The sequence below is a fragment of the Polypterus senegalus genome, chromosome 2 (genome assembly GCF_016835505.1).
Source record: "Polypterus senegalus isolate Bchr_013 chromosome 2, ASM1683550v1, whole genome shotgun sequence".
NCBI classification, from domain to species: Eukaryota; Metazoa; Chordata; class Cladistia; order Polypteriformes; family Polypteridae; genus Polypterus; species Polypterus senegalus.
This window is the reverse complement of record NC_053155.1, coordinates 269415134-269427478: the sequence shown is the minus strand read 5'-3', so window position 1 is coordinate 269427478 and position 12345 is coordinate 269415134. Positions and strand designations below refer to the sequence as shown.

General features: G+C 38.8%; 1 protein-coding gene across 7 annotated transcripts in view; it reads left to right on the top strand.

Annotated features, from left to right (window-relative positions):
* map3k15 (mitogen-activated protein kinase kinase kinase 15) overlaps positions 1 to 12345 on the top strand; it is a 185897-nt gene that overhangs the window by 63355 nt on the left and 110197 nt on the right. The gene's annotated exons all lie outside the window — the stretch shown is intronic.

The window sequence follows — 12345 nt, the reverse complement described above, 5'->3', positions numbered from 1 at the left end:
TTTTGTAAGTAGAACTGAACATCTTTTATTACATGGTGCAAATTAATAATGTAACATAATAACATCTCATGCTGTCTTGTAAAACTTTGGTGAATGCTTTTAAACATTATTGGCAATAAGAAGTGGGATCACACTAATGTTAAAATATGTACAAAATATTTTAATAGGTTGCTACTAAACCCATTATATGTCATTCTCTTCTACCCTGGTTCTTTCTTTGCTGTCTGTACCACATAGCCAACTGAAACAAATGCATAAAATAAGTCCCTCCTAACAGCATAGGAAAGTGGTGGATTTTGTATAAGGACTGGTGTGGTCATTATAAATACATTCTTCAATAATAAAAGTGACATTAGATGTACAGTACACAAGTGGACTATGTTTTGTGTAAAAGAAAAAATTGAAGGATATATTTGACTATAAACCTTTACCAGACAGAAATTGATGCAACCCAACATATACGACTGTGTAATATAAAACTGGTCAGTTACACAATTAAAAAATCAACGGCAATATCTAAACATGAGATGGTGGAAACCGAAGGGGGTTGGGGGCGGTGAGAGAGAGAGACCAGTTATTGGTAAATAATGGCAGACTAAATAAGAGTAGTGGTATTGCATGTTTTACAATAGTAATCTGTTGGAAGCTGATACAAGAAGGAGACATAGTGTGGAATGAAGAGGTGCAATGTTGTACAAGGCTCAAGAAAGAGGCTAAGAAAAGGTGAGACATTGTTGAAAATGAGAAATGCAATCAAGCATTTAAAAAGCAAATAAGGAAGCAAAGGCTGATGTGGCAAAAGTGAGCATACAGGCAAATCAAGATCTTTATAACCATATGGAAACAAAAGGATGGACAGACGTCAATATATAAAATTACCAAGCAAAGAAACGGGGAGCAGAAAATCTATACTAATAAAAGGCAAAGCCCTCACTGACTGACTCACTCACTCACTCACTCATCACTAATTCTCCAACTTCCCGTGTAGGTAGAAGGCTGTAATTTGGCAGGCTCATTCCTTACAGCTTACTTACAAAAGTTAAGTAGGTTTCATTTTGAAATTCTATGCGTAACAGTCATAACAGTCGACAACATCCACCATGTTGAACTTTCTTATATATGGCCCCATCTTCACGAAATTTGGTAGGCGGCTTCCCTGCACTAACCGAAACCAATGTACGTACTTATTTCGGTGGTAAGATGCCACTGTCGGCCGCCATATTGAACTTTTCAACGGTCTTTGTTACTTATGGGCTCATCTTGGTACGCGGGTTCCCAACGCTAACTGAATCTTACTTACGAACATATATACGTCCATAGCCTGCAGCTCAGTCACCATGTGAGGCTGTGTTGGGTCCCCCATCCCAACACCTCCCACGTTGTTGGCTGCCTGCCTATATAAGGCTGTCTGTCGCTCCGGTCTCTTCATTCCCTTCCTTGCTTCGCTACGGGATTCACATCTCCCTGCGAATAACTATAGCCTTTTTATTTAATCCACGGCTTCTCTGCTGTTTTATTGTTCGTTTATTACGATTATAGTTAGTGTAGGTATTTTACACTTACTTTACATTGTTCAGGTACAAATTTCCTTTATCATTCCAACCATAATTTCCTTTATCATTCCAACCGTACCCCCATTAATATGTCTATCGAGGTGATCACCATCGATCAAAGAACTGTCACTTACCGGGTGGTTTCCATGCCCGGAGATGGCACCTGCCTTTTCCATTCTCTTTGTTACATATTGCAGGCTCACTCTTGATATCCGGAGGAACATTGTGTCTTATGTATTGAATGACTGTGACAGGTTCAAGGTGTGGACTGATGACGGTACAGGAGATAATTATACTACACAGGAGCACTAGAAGAGTGAAATGCTTAAGCCCTTCACCTATGGTTCTGCATATGAGTTGATGGCTGCCGCTGAATTGTTCGGTGGTCGCTTTCAAGTGTATCAAAATGGCCAAATATGCCTCTTAAACATCTTAGATTCACAGGTGACGATTTCAGTAGTGGACACTTTGATGTTTATAAATGTTTAAACTCTCAAAAGCTGGATGTGAAGTTATCGATGAAACCAGTTGTATGCTTACAATGCTTGACAGATGCTGAATGTCACTTCAACACAAGTCCTGCAAATACTGTCGTAATTGAAACAAACCATGAAACTCAAACCGATTGTGACAGCAGCAATCCAAGCTGTGAGATTTCAGACAAGATTACTTTTCACATGGCCAACTGTACGTTGCATGCTCAAGAGTAAGCACAGTGCACAGCTCGGTCATATTACAACCGGAGGGCCGAACTAACAATGTAGTATACAAAGAGATACTTAACAAATAATTATTGGTATATTTTCCCCGCAGTTTAAAAAGGTTTAATTTTCTTAATAAAACTTTTAAGGCAGTACTTCACCGCTGCGAAGCGCGGGTATTTTGCTAGTATCCAATTAAGTTGGCAATAAAAGTATTGGAGGACAAAGTCACAAAAAAGACGTTGAAATGATGTTGTGTTTCAGAATGTAATGAATGAAGAAAATGATTACGCGCAAAGGCAGCATACATAAAAAAAAAAATGTAAGCATGGAGAAGAAAACAGTGAAGCAGGAGATTAAGAAGGTATTTCAAAACACGGAAACTCGAAAAAGCAATAAACTTGTGGAAGTATGAAGATGCCTAGAATATACAGGAGTTAATTTCTCTAAAGTGTCAAAAATTACATTTTTGACAGAACAATTCTCAGATAAATATGAACAATTTCAAATAATTAGGCAAGAATAAGGTAAATAAGAACTATAGCAATTGCAGAGGAATAAAGTTAACAACTTGTACCATAGAGAAAGGAAGCTATAATAAATGATGAGCAGTTTAGTTTCAGGTTCAGTTTGAGGCAGTAATAGTTATGAATGGTGACACAGAAGGCGAGTGCTGCCTTACAGCCAGAAGGCCATAATAATAAGAATAATAATAATAAATTTTATTTATATTGCACTTCATATTTTAGCAATCTCAAAGTGCTACAGAGTAAAAATAAAAATAATAAAACAAGAACATCTATTTATACTTTAACAAAATATCTTTCTAAGAAGATGAATTTTTAGATTCCGTTTAAAAACATCAGTCAACTGTGGGGCTCTCAGTTTGTCAAGGAGGGCGTTCCACAGTCTCTGCGCCACAGATGAAAAAGCCCTATCACCCATACTGCGAAGCTTGGTTCTAGGGAGTTGGAGAGTGTTAGTGTGTACAGAGCGGAGGGTGCGTGAGGAGGTATGAGAGGTAAGGAGTTCCTGTAAGTAAAGGGGGGCATGTCCATAAATGCACTGAAGGGTGAGGAGAACGACCTTGTACTCAATTCTGAGTAGGACAGGGAGCCAGTGAAGGGTTTTCAGGATTGGGGTGATATGGTAATGCTTTCGCACCCTCATCAGGATCCTAGCAGCGCAATTTTGAATATACTGGAGTCTCTGAATACTCTTGCCAGGAATCCCGATGAGGAGAGCATTACAGTAATCCAGCCTGGAGGAGACAAAGGCATGGACGAGCTTCTCTGCATCTTCCAGGGTGAGAGTTGGATGGAGTTTAGCGATGTTCTTGAGGTGGTATAAAGAAGACTTACAGAGGTGTTTGATGTGGGTGTCAAAGGTGAGTTGAGGGTCCATTTTAACACCCAAATTGGTGACAGATGTGGAAAGGGGAATGTTTTGGCCAGCGAAAGTAATACTGGTGATGGTAGAAGAGCGGAGATGGTGTGATGTGCAACTAAGATGGCTTCTGTTTTGGATCTGTTTAACTGAAGAAAATTGTGCCTCATCCACGCCTCTATCTCCTCCAGGAAGGGGTTCAATGTAGATATTGGCAGAGGAGCAGCAGAGGAGGTGGGGGTAGTCCTGAGGTAAAGCTGAGTGTCATCAGCATAGCAATGAAAAGATAAACCATGTCTGCTAATGATATTTCAAAGAGGGAGCATGTAGATGGTGAAAAGGATGGTTCCTAGCACAGAGCCCTGTGGAACACCACAGGTGACGTTGTGGGTATGAGATTTTGCGCTGCCCAGGGCGACATGCTCAGTTCTGCTGGACAGGTAAGATGTGAACCATTTGTGAACATTTCCTGAGAGTCCAATGGTATATTTCAGGTGGTGAAGGAGAATGTTGTGGTTTATTGTGTCAAAAGCAGCTGTCAGATCAAGGAGGATGAGTAAAGAAGGGGAACCAGTATCTGCTGTTATCAGAAGGTCATTGGTGACCCTGACCAGGACTGAAACTTTTCAAACAGATTATTCAGTTTGAGGTGATAATGAAGTTGTCTTGCAACTGTTTTTTCCAGAACTTTAAAAAGAAATGGAAGATTGGAGATGGGCCTATAATTGGACAATAATGGATGGACATTGTAATGGAAAAAGCAACCCAGCCAGAATTGCTAATGAATCCTATCCCAGTTGGCGCAGCTGGGTTGTAGTGAATGGACTGGGACAGTTTATCCAACAACATGGGAGGTGGCAGTGCTTCTCTAGTTGGCGACTGCAAGGTATCATGTCTCAAAGGAAAACCCTGTCATGGTCTCTAGGTGCTACCAGAGGGTACTGCCGAAAGAAGATCTCCCTGTTTTGTGGAGCTGACCCAGAAGTGCTTCCCATAGGCTATGCTACACCTAAAATACTCCCGGTTTCTGTATAAAAGGAATCACCTCACTTCCTCTTAGAGAGTCAGAGTTGGGAGGTGGAATGACAAAGCTCACCTGGAAGAGTGAAAGAAGAGGGAGGAAGATAAAGAAGAATCAATTGAGTTTTTGTGAGTGCTTAAAAAATAAATTGTGTAAAGGTATATGACAAAAATAAATTATTAATTAAACCCGGGACTTGTGGTGGGACTGTTGTGTTTGGGGTCTGGGGGCTCAGTGGCGAACCTAGAGGTCACATTGGTTACTAATTAGGCCTCTTCAATTCCACCCGGGGGAGTAAATGCTAACATTACTCAGTTATTGTCTGCTTTTTTTATTTTTATTTTTTTCATTTTTCATTTTTTTTCCCATTTTTATTACTATTTAATTTAATATTGGTTTCTTTGTATCAGTATACTGCTGCTGGATTATGTGAATTTCCCCTTGGGATTAATAAAGTATCTATCTATCTATCTATCTATCTATCTATCTATCTATCTATCTATCTATCTATCTATCTATCTATCTATCTATCTATCTATCTAATTAAGAAAGTGACTGGAACAAAACCAGTAGCTACTGCAGCACTAAAGGATGTGAGTTTGACATGATCTAAAGAGTATAATTCCTTTTGCTTACAGAAATTTTTTTTGCAAAATGTTCGTTAGTTGCACAGAAAGTTATTTCATATCAAAACCCAGGATTCCAAAATTTCTACATACTTTTTTAAAAACTTCATCTTCTAGAAGCGCATATTTGCCTTTATAAAGGTACATCATGGTCTTGTAAATTGCACGGTTTTGTCTTTCACATTTTTTTTAAGATTAACAGAAGATATGATACCAAAAACATTAACTAGTACAAATTTCTTTTGTATACATATTTTTCAATTTTTTGTCAAACAAGATATAATTTGGTTAACGAAGATATATCTGTGTCACCACAATAACCTATATAGTGTGGAATCCGGGCAGATAAATAAAGCCATTGTACTAAAATATCACATTTAAATAAGCATTAGAGATTGTATCATCTTTCCTCATGTTCTTTGCCTGTTAGTGGTTGCCACAGTGGATCATCTTTTCCCGTATCTTCCTGTCCACTGCATCTAGCTTTGCTACACCCACCTCTTTCATGTTCTCTCTCACCACATCCATAAATCTTCTAATTAGCCTTCCTCTTTTCCTTTTACCTGGTATGCACTCGGCCTTACTCCCCTTCATCTGGTCTCTTGCATGCACAATGTACCTTTCTTCTTTCCATCAGATCAGCTAATCCTCTCCCCTTACCAGTCATACTGCCAGCATTCAAAGTTCCTAACCTCACTTCTGCTTCTTTCTTTACCTTCCCCTTCTTCTTCTCCACCTTTGGCCACCAGTAGCCCAATTTACACCAGCAACCTGTTGATTAACAGCATTGGTGGCGGTCGTTGTTATCCTTGGCCTCGACTGATCCAATATGGAAATCTGTATTGTTTTCCGCATATTGATATGGCAAAATTTTAGACTGGATGCCCTTCCTGACATAACCTTCCCTTTTTATCTGGGCTTGGGACTGGCACCAAAAAACGCACTAGTTTATCCATCCCCTGTGACTGGGATATTATCTGTCCATCCTTCTATATAAAAGCGGTCGGGTGTCCTTCCGTCCCGTGAGTGCTACACAGGCGCGGAGTTTCACACACGCTCCGTCCATTTTGCAATGCACGATGGAATTTGTAGTTTTGTTTTTCCAGGTAAAAGATGATTTTCTACTCCAGACTGTGCGAGTAGCACGGAGTTTCACCGCCCGTCCATTTTGCAATGCGATGGGATTTGTAGTATCGTTTTCCAGGTAAAGATGATTTTCTACTCCAGACTGTGCGATATCTTCTTCTTCTTTTTACTATATAAAAGCGGTCGGGATTGTCCTTCCATCCCGTGAGTGGAAAGCATAGCGGTATTCCGATTATCATAGACTTACTACTTGCAGCTTGCGGTACGAAGCGACATGATGTGAGCAGAGTTCTGGTGCTCCTATCGTTCCCTTGCTTTTGTGCGCGATGCGCTGGAAAAATAGACAAAATTATGTCTCTGGAAATAATTAATGTTGATGGAGTACAAATGCCTCACTGCGTTGTAAATATCAGGGGGGTTCAAAAGGGCGACCTCAATATAGAAAAAAAGTTTAAATTTCATCACAAAATGACAGAAACTACGAGTATTAAAGTAATACGCTCAAATGCAATATAACCAAATTAATGAGTTTGTATAAAATATCAAATTGATCTACATATTGAATTGCCTTAAGAAGTGGTCAACTTAAAAGTCGGTCGCCTTAAAAGGCGGGTCAGCCTAGTTATATTATTATCTGTCGATGAGTGTTTAAATGGTCTTGCTTGCAATCACATATGCTACAGCTTTCATTTCATACTATTTTCTTCCGTTTTACTGGTATCTATTGCAACATAACACTGTTTTTCTTAAGCTACTGTATGCTTTGAAGACATGGTCTAAAAGTTAAATATTTTAATCATGACATACAGTGAGCTTATGAATTTGGGAAAAGAAAAAACTGTGTCAATCTTCAATTGACTTTAGTGAAGCAATGCTGCATTCTAAAGTACATGTGTGGAACTTGAGAAATGTTTTAAAATATACAGAGGTTTCCGGTTTCTCGTGTAGATTATCCTGATAGCAAACTGATTTATGAGAATGCCTAAGCAAGATTAAATCTAAAGAAGTGGTTTTCTCATGTTAACTAGGTCCCTTGGAGATTCTAGAATGCAGTAATAGATTGTGGATGTGTCTTTCTATTATACAGTTTCACTGTTTAATCAAACAACATTGACATTAAAACAAGTTTACAGAGACTAAAATTGTCAGGTTATTGACACCCCCCCAGTTTCTAAATATATTCATAAGGGAAGGTTAAACTCAGATATAGCCACTTGGAAGAAAGTTGTGCAACTACATGGATGTCTGTTAGCATCACAGGGAGGACATTCATTGTTTGCTATTTATAATAAAGTACTGTAGATGGTTCTACTATTAAGCCGTGGTGTAAATCCAACCTAGTTTTTATTTTATTTCCATGTTTTTATAGATTTTTTCTCCCCCATATTCCCTTTTCATTCCAAAGACATGTGTTTTTAGGTTAATGAGTCAAAATTGGTCTAGTATGAACGAGTGTCAGGTGGATGTATGAGAATGTGTCCGTAGACTGGTGTCTTATCAGAACAGTAGTTGTGCTGCCAAGAAAAACTTGTATATTTTTTTTATTACTTAAATTATGTTTTTGTGAAATAATTACACCATAATTATTTTTATATACAGTATCTATTACATTTGCTGTTGATTATGGAAGGATGTTCTTTTGAGCTTTTACTGGAACCAAAAATCAAATATATGACAGGAGTTTAAGAGAGTTTTACACACAAGGAAGAACACAAAGTGCAACAAATTAGCAAAAATCAAAACTCACAAGTTCTGTTCCTTTTTTTCTTTAGGAGAAAAAAGATAAACTAACATAGATACATGTAGTTTGTTGCTCAAGGTTGTGCTTTGTCTGTACATAGTTGCATATATTTATTTTCTGTTAAACTTATAAATAAATTGTATTTTTTAATTGCAGAAAGTGTGTTTTGAATTATTATCTGAAAAAGAGTCTATCATGGCATCCAAACCACAAACAGAAATTTTATAAGCTTCATTCATAAATTGAACAGATCTTTTCATAGACCATATCATATACTGAAGGACTTAAAAAATCTTCTTCTATACTAATAAAAGGCAAAGCCCTCACTCACTCACTCACTTACTCATGCTGAAATTTGGCAGGCTTATTCCTTACAGCTTACTTACAAAAGTTAAGCAGGTTTCATTTTCAAATTCTACACATAACGGTCAATAACGGTCAACAACATCCGCCATGTTGAACTTTCTTATTTATGGCCCCATCTTCACGAAATTTGGTAGGCAGCTTCCTTGCGCTAACCGAAACCGATGTACATAATTATTTTGATGGTATGACACCACAGTCGGCCGCCATATTGAACTTTCCAACGTCACTAATTCTGCAACTTCCCGTGTAGGTAGAAGGCTGACCCCATCTTCACGAAATTTGGTAGGCGACTTCCCTGCACTAACCGAAACCGATGTACATACTTATTTCGGTGGTATGACACCACTGTCGGCTGTCATATTGAACTTTCCAATGTCACTAATTCTCCAACTTCCCGCGTAGGTAGAAGGCTGAAATTTGGCAGGCTCATTCCTTACAGCTTACTTACTAAAGTTAAGCAGGTTTCATTTCGAAATTCTACGCATAACGGTCAACAACATCCGCCATGTTGAACTTTCTTATTTATGGCCCCATCTTCACGAAATTTGGTAGGCGGCTTCCCTGCGCTAACCGAAGCCAATGTACATACTTATTTCGGTGGTATGATGCCACTGTCAGCCGCCATATTGAACTTTCCAACGTCACTAATTCTCCAACTTCCCGTGTAGGTAGAAGGCTGAAATTTGGCAGGCTCATTCCTTACAACTTACTTACAAAAGTTAAGCAGGTTTCATTTCGAAATTCTACATGTAACGGTCATAACGGTTGACAACGTCCGCCATGTTGAACTTTCTTATTTATGGCCCCATCTTCACGAAATTTGGTAGGTGGCTTCCCTGCGCTAACCAAAACCAATGTACGTACTTATTTCGGCCGCCATATTAAACTTTTCAACGGTCTTTGTTACTTATGGGCCCATCTTCAAGAAAATTGATACGCGGGTTCCCAATGCAACTGAATCCTACTTACGTACATATATACGTCCATAGCCTGCAGCTCGGTCACCGTGTGAGGCGGCGTTGGGTCCCCCATCCCCACATCTCCCACGTTGTTGGCTGCCTGCCTATATAAGGCTGTCCATCGCTCCGGTCTCTTCATTCCCTTCCTAGCTTCGCCACGGGATTCACGTCTCTCCCTGCTGATGACTGAAGCCTTTTTATTTAATCCACGGCTTCTCCGCTATTTTATTGTTTGTTTATTACGATTATAGTTATTGTGTAGGTATTTTAGACTTACTTTACATTGTTCAGGTACCCATTTCCTTTATCATTACAACAGTACCCCCATTAACATGTCTATCATGGTAATCACCATCGATCAAAGAACTGTCACTTATCGAGTGATTTCCATGCCTGGAGATGGCACCTACCTTTTCAATTCTCTTTGTTACATATTGCACGGCCATATCAGGCTCACTCTTGATATCCGGAGAAACATTGTGTCTTATGTATTGAATGTCTGGGACAGGTTCAAGGTGTGGACTGATGATGGTACAGGAGATAATTATACTACACAGGAGCACTATAAGAGTGAAATGCTTAAGCCCTTCACCTATAGTTCTGCATGTGAGTTGATGGTGGCCGCTGAATTGTTCGGTTGTCGCTTTCAAGTGTACCAAAATGGACAAATATTTTACACCTTTCGACAACTGCCAGTGCCTCTTAAACATCTTAAATTCACAGGTGACGATTTCAGTAGTGGACACTTTGATGTTTATGAATGTTTAAACTCTCAAAAGCTGGATGTGAAGTTATCGATGAAACCGGTTGTATGCTTACAACGCTTGACAGATGCCGAATGTCACTTCAACACAACAAGTCCTGCAAATACTGTTGTAATTGAAACAAACCATAAAACTCAAACCGATTATGACAGCAGCAGTCCAAGCTGTGAGATTTGAAACAAGATTACTGTTCACATGGCCAACTGTACGTTGCATGCTCAAGAGTAAGCTCAGCGCACACCTCGGTCATATTACAACCGGAGGGCCGAACTCACAATGTGGTATACAAAGAGATCTTTAACAAATAATTATTGGTATATTTTCCCTCAGTTTAAAAAGGTTTAATTTTCTTCTTAATAAAAATTTTAAGGCAGTACTTCGCCGCTGCGAAGCGCGGGTATTTTGCTAGTATCTGATGAATGCCAGTTCCAGCTGATTCATTCTGATGTGAAATCCATAATATAGGATTTATAGGGTTATTACTGTCACATATATGGAGTAAAGCAAAATTCTTATGTTAATCAGCATGCAAAATAAATTGAAAACCCAGTTTTGTTTTTTGTCAATGGTTTAAGCTGATGATGACAGCATTATTGTGCGTGGTGTGTTTTTATGGAAATTGTTTGCCTGTCAACAGGTTGTGCAGAATCAGGTTACCATTAGAAAGGTAATGGCTAAGGGTTCATCTATGGCATGGTCAATGTATTTGCTGTAGAGAGACTGCAGTGGTTTGCTTTTGATATGTTGTGTGAACTCCGTCTTGTCCTTATTTGGCTGCAGAATTCTGCTGTTTTTAAATTATTTTTTTGCCTGACACCTACAGACCTCCATACTAGAGCAATTTCACTTTAATTGCATTTTATAGAGGAACCCAAATTACCAATGACAATATGAAGCTTATGTCTAAAACAAGGAATCCTCTTCCAGGTTATCCCTGCTGTCTGTTGTCATGCAAACCATTTGGTCTTCTTGCAGCGACCATGATGCCAGCGCATCTTTTAGTCCTTGCATAATGATGTAACCTGTGTGGTTTGAGAAGTAGAATAGCTTTGCAGTTGCCAGGTTTCATCGATGAAATGCACTGTCGAGGAGAGGTACGGCTCAGATGTTTGGCTTGACTATAAATCCGTTTGCAGTTTATGCCTCGGAGTCTGACAACATGAATCATACAATTTAGGCAGAGATGTTTGACCGAAATATTTTCACCCAACTAGTGTTTATCTTGGATATTCAAAACTTGTTTGAAATCATCCCTCTCAACCACCTGAATTGCAGCATATTCTTTGTGATGTAATTGGTGACGGTGTTTGTTATGTAATGCCATCTGTTGCTTTTCTTGTCGTACAGTACTTTTTTTGCAAAATGATTCTGCTAAAGTTTGCTGACTGTGGTTTTTGTGCTTATACCTTGGGTGATTTAGACCTGTTGTGGACAGCTGGTTCCTGAAGCTTTTTGTAGTCTTCATATTCTGTGCAGTGGTTAGTTCGCAGATGGTTAAACAAGTTAGTTGTCAAACTGTCTTTAATGGCAAACAATTTCCGACATAGTTTGCAGATTGCTGTCTATTGAGCAACATAAGTATTTTCAAAGCCAAACTACCTCCACACCATTTAATTTAGCTTATTTGTTATACTGAAACCATGAAAGCAGACACATTTTTATTAGTAGTATTTTAATGTGTGCATTGATGTTGTTTTAAATATGATATTCTCTGCAGTGGTGGTATGGGTCATTTAGTAGATAGATTGATTCTGCTCTGCTTCTGGCATGCTGAGCTAGGACAATCTCCAGAACACTGATAAATACTAAATTAAAGTAATATTATATAGTATATGATCACTAAAAAGGTATATGAGTATATCACATGGAAATGCTAAGTACATGTAGGTAGACAGAGTTTTTCTGCCTGACCATTATGCCTTATTTTTTTCAGTTCCACTGATGGGGCTTGAAGTACCAAACATTTTATGTTTCTGGAGATCCACTTCTGGCCCTAGACATTGATTGTGCTTCAGCTCTCTTTGAGAAACGTACAAGACCTTACTCTTCAACTGTCTTTGTGTGGCTTGTTGAATGACTTTAATTTGTTAATATTAACATTTTGTTTTTTGGGCAGGCACCATGTACCAACAAGCTAAAAAG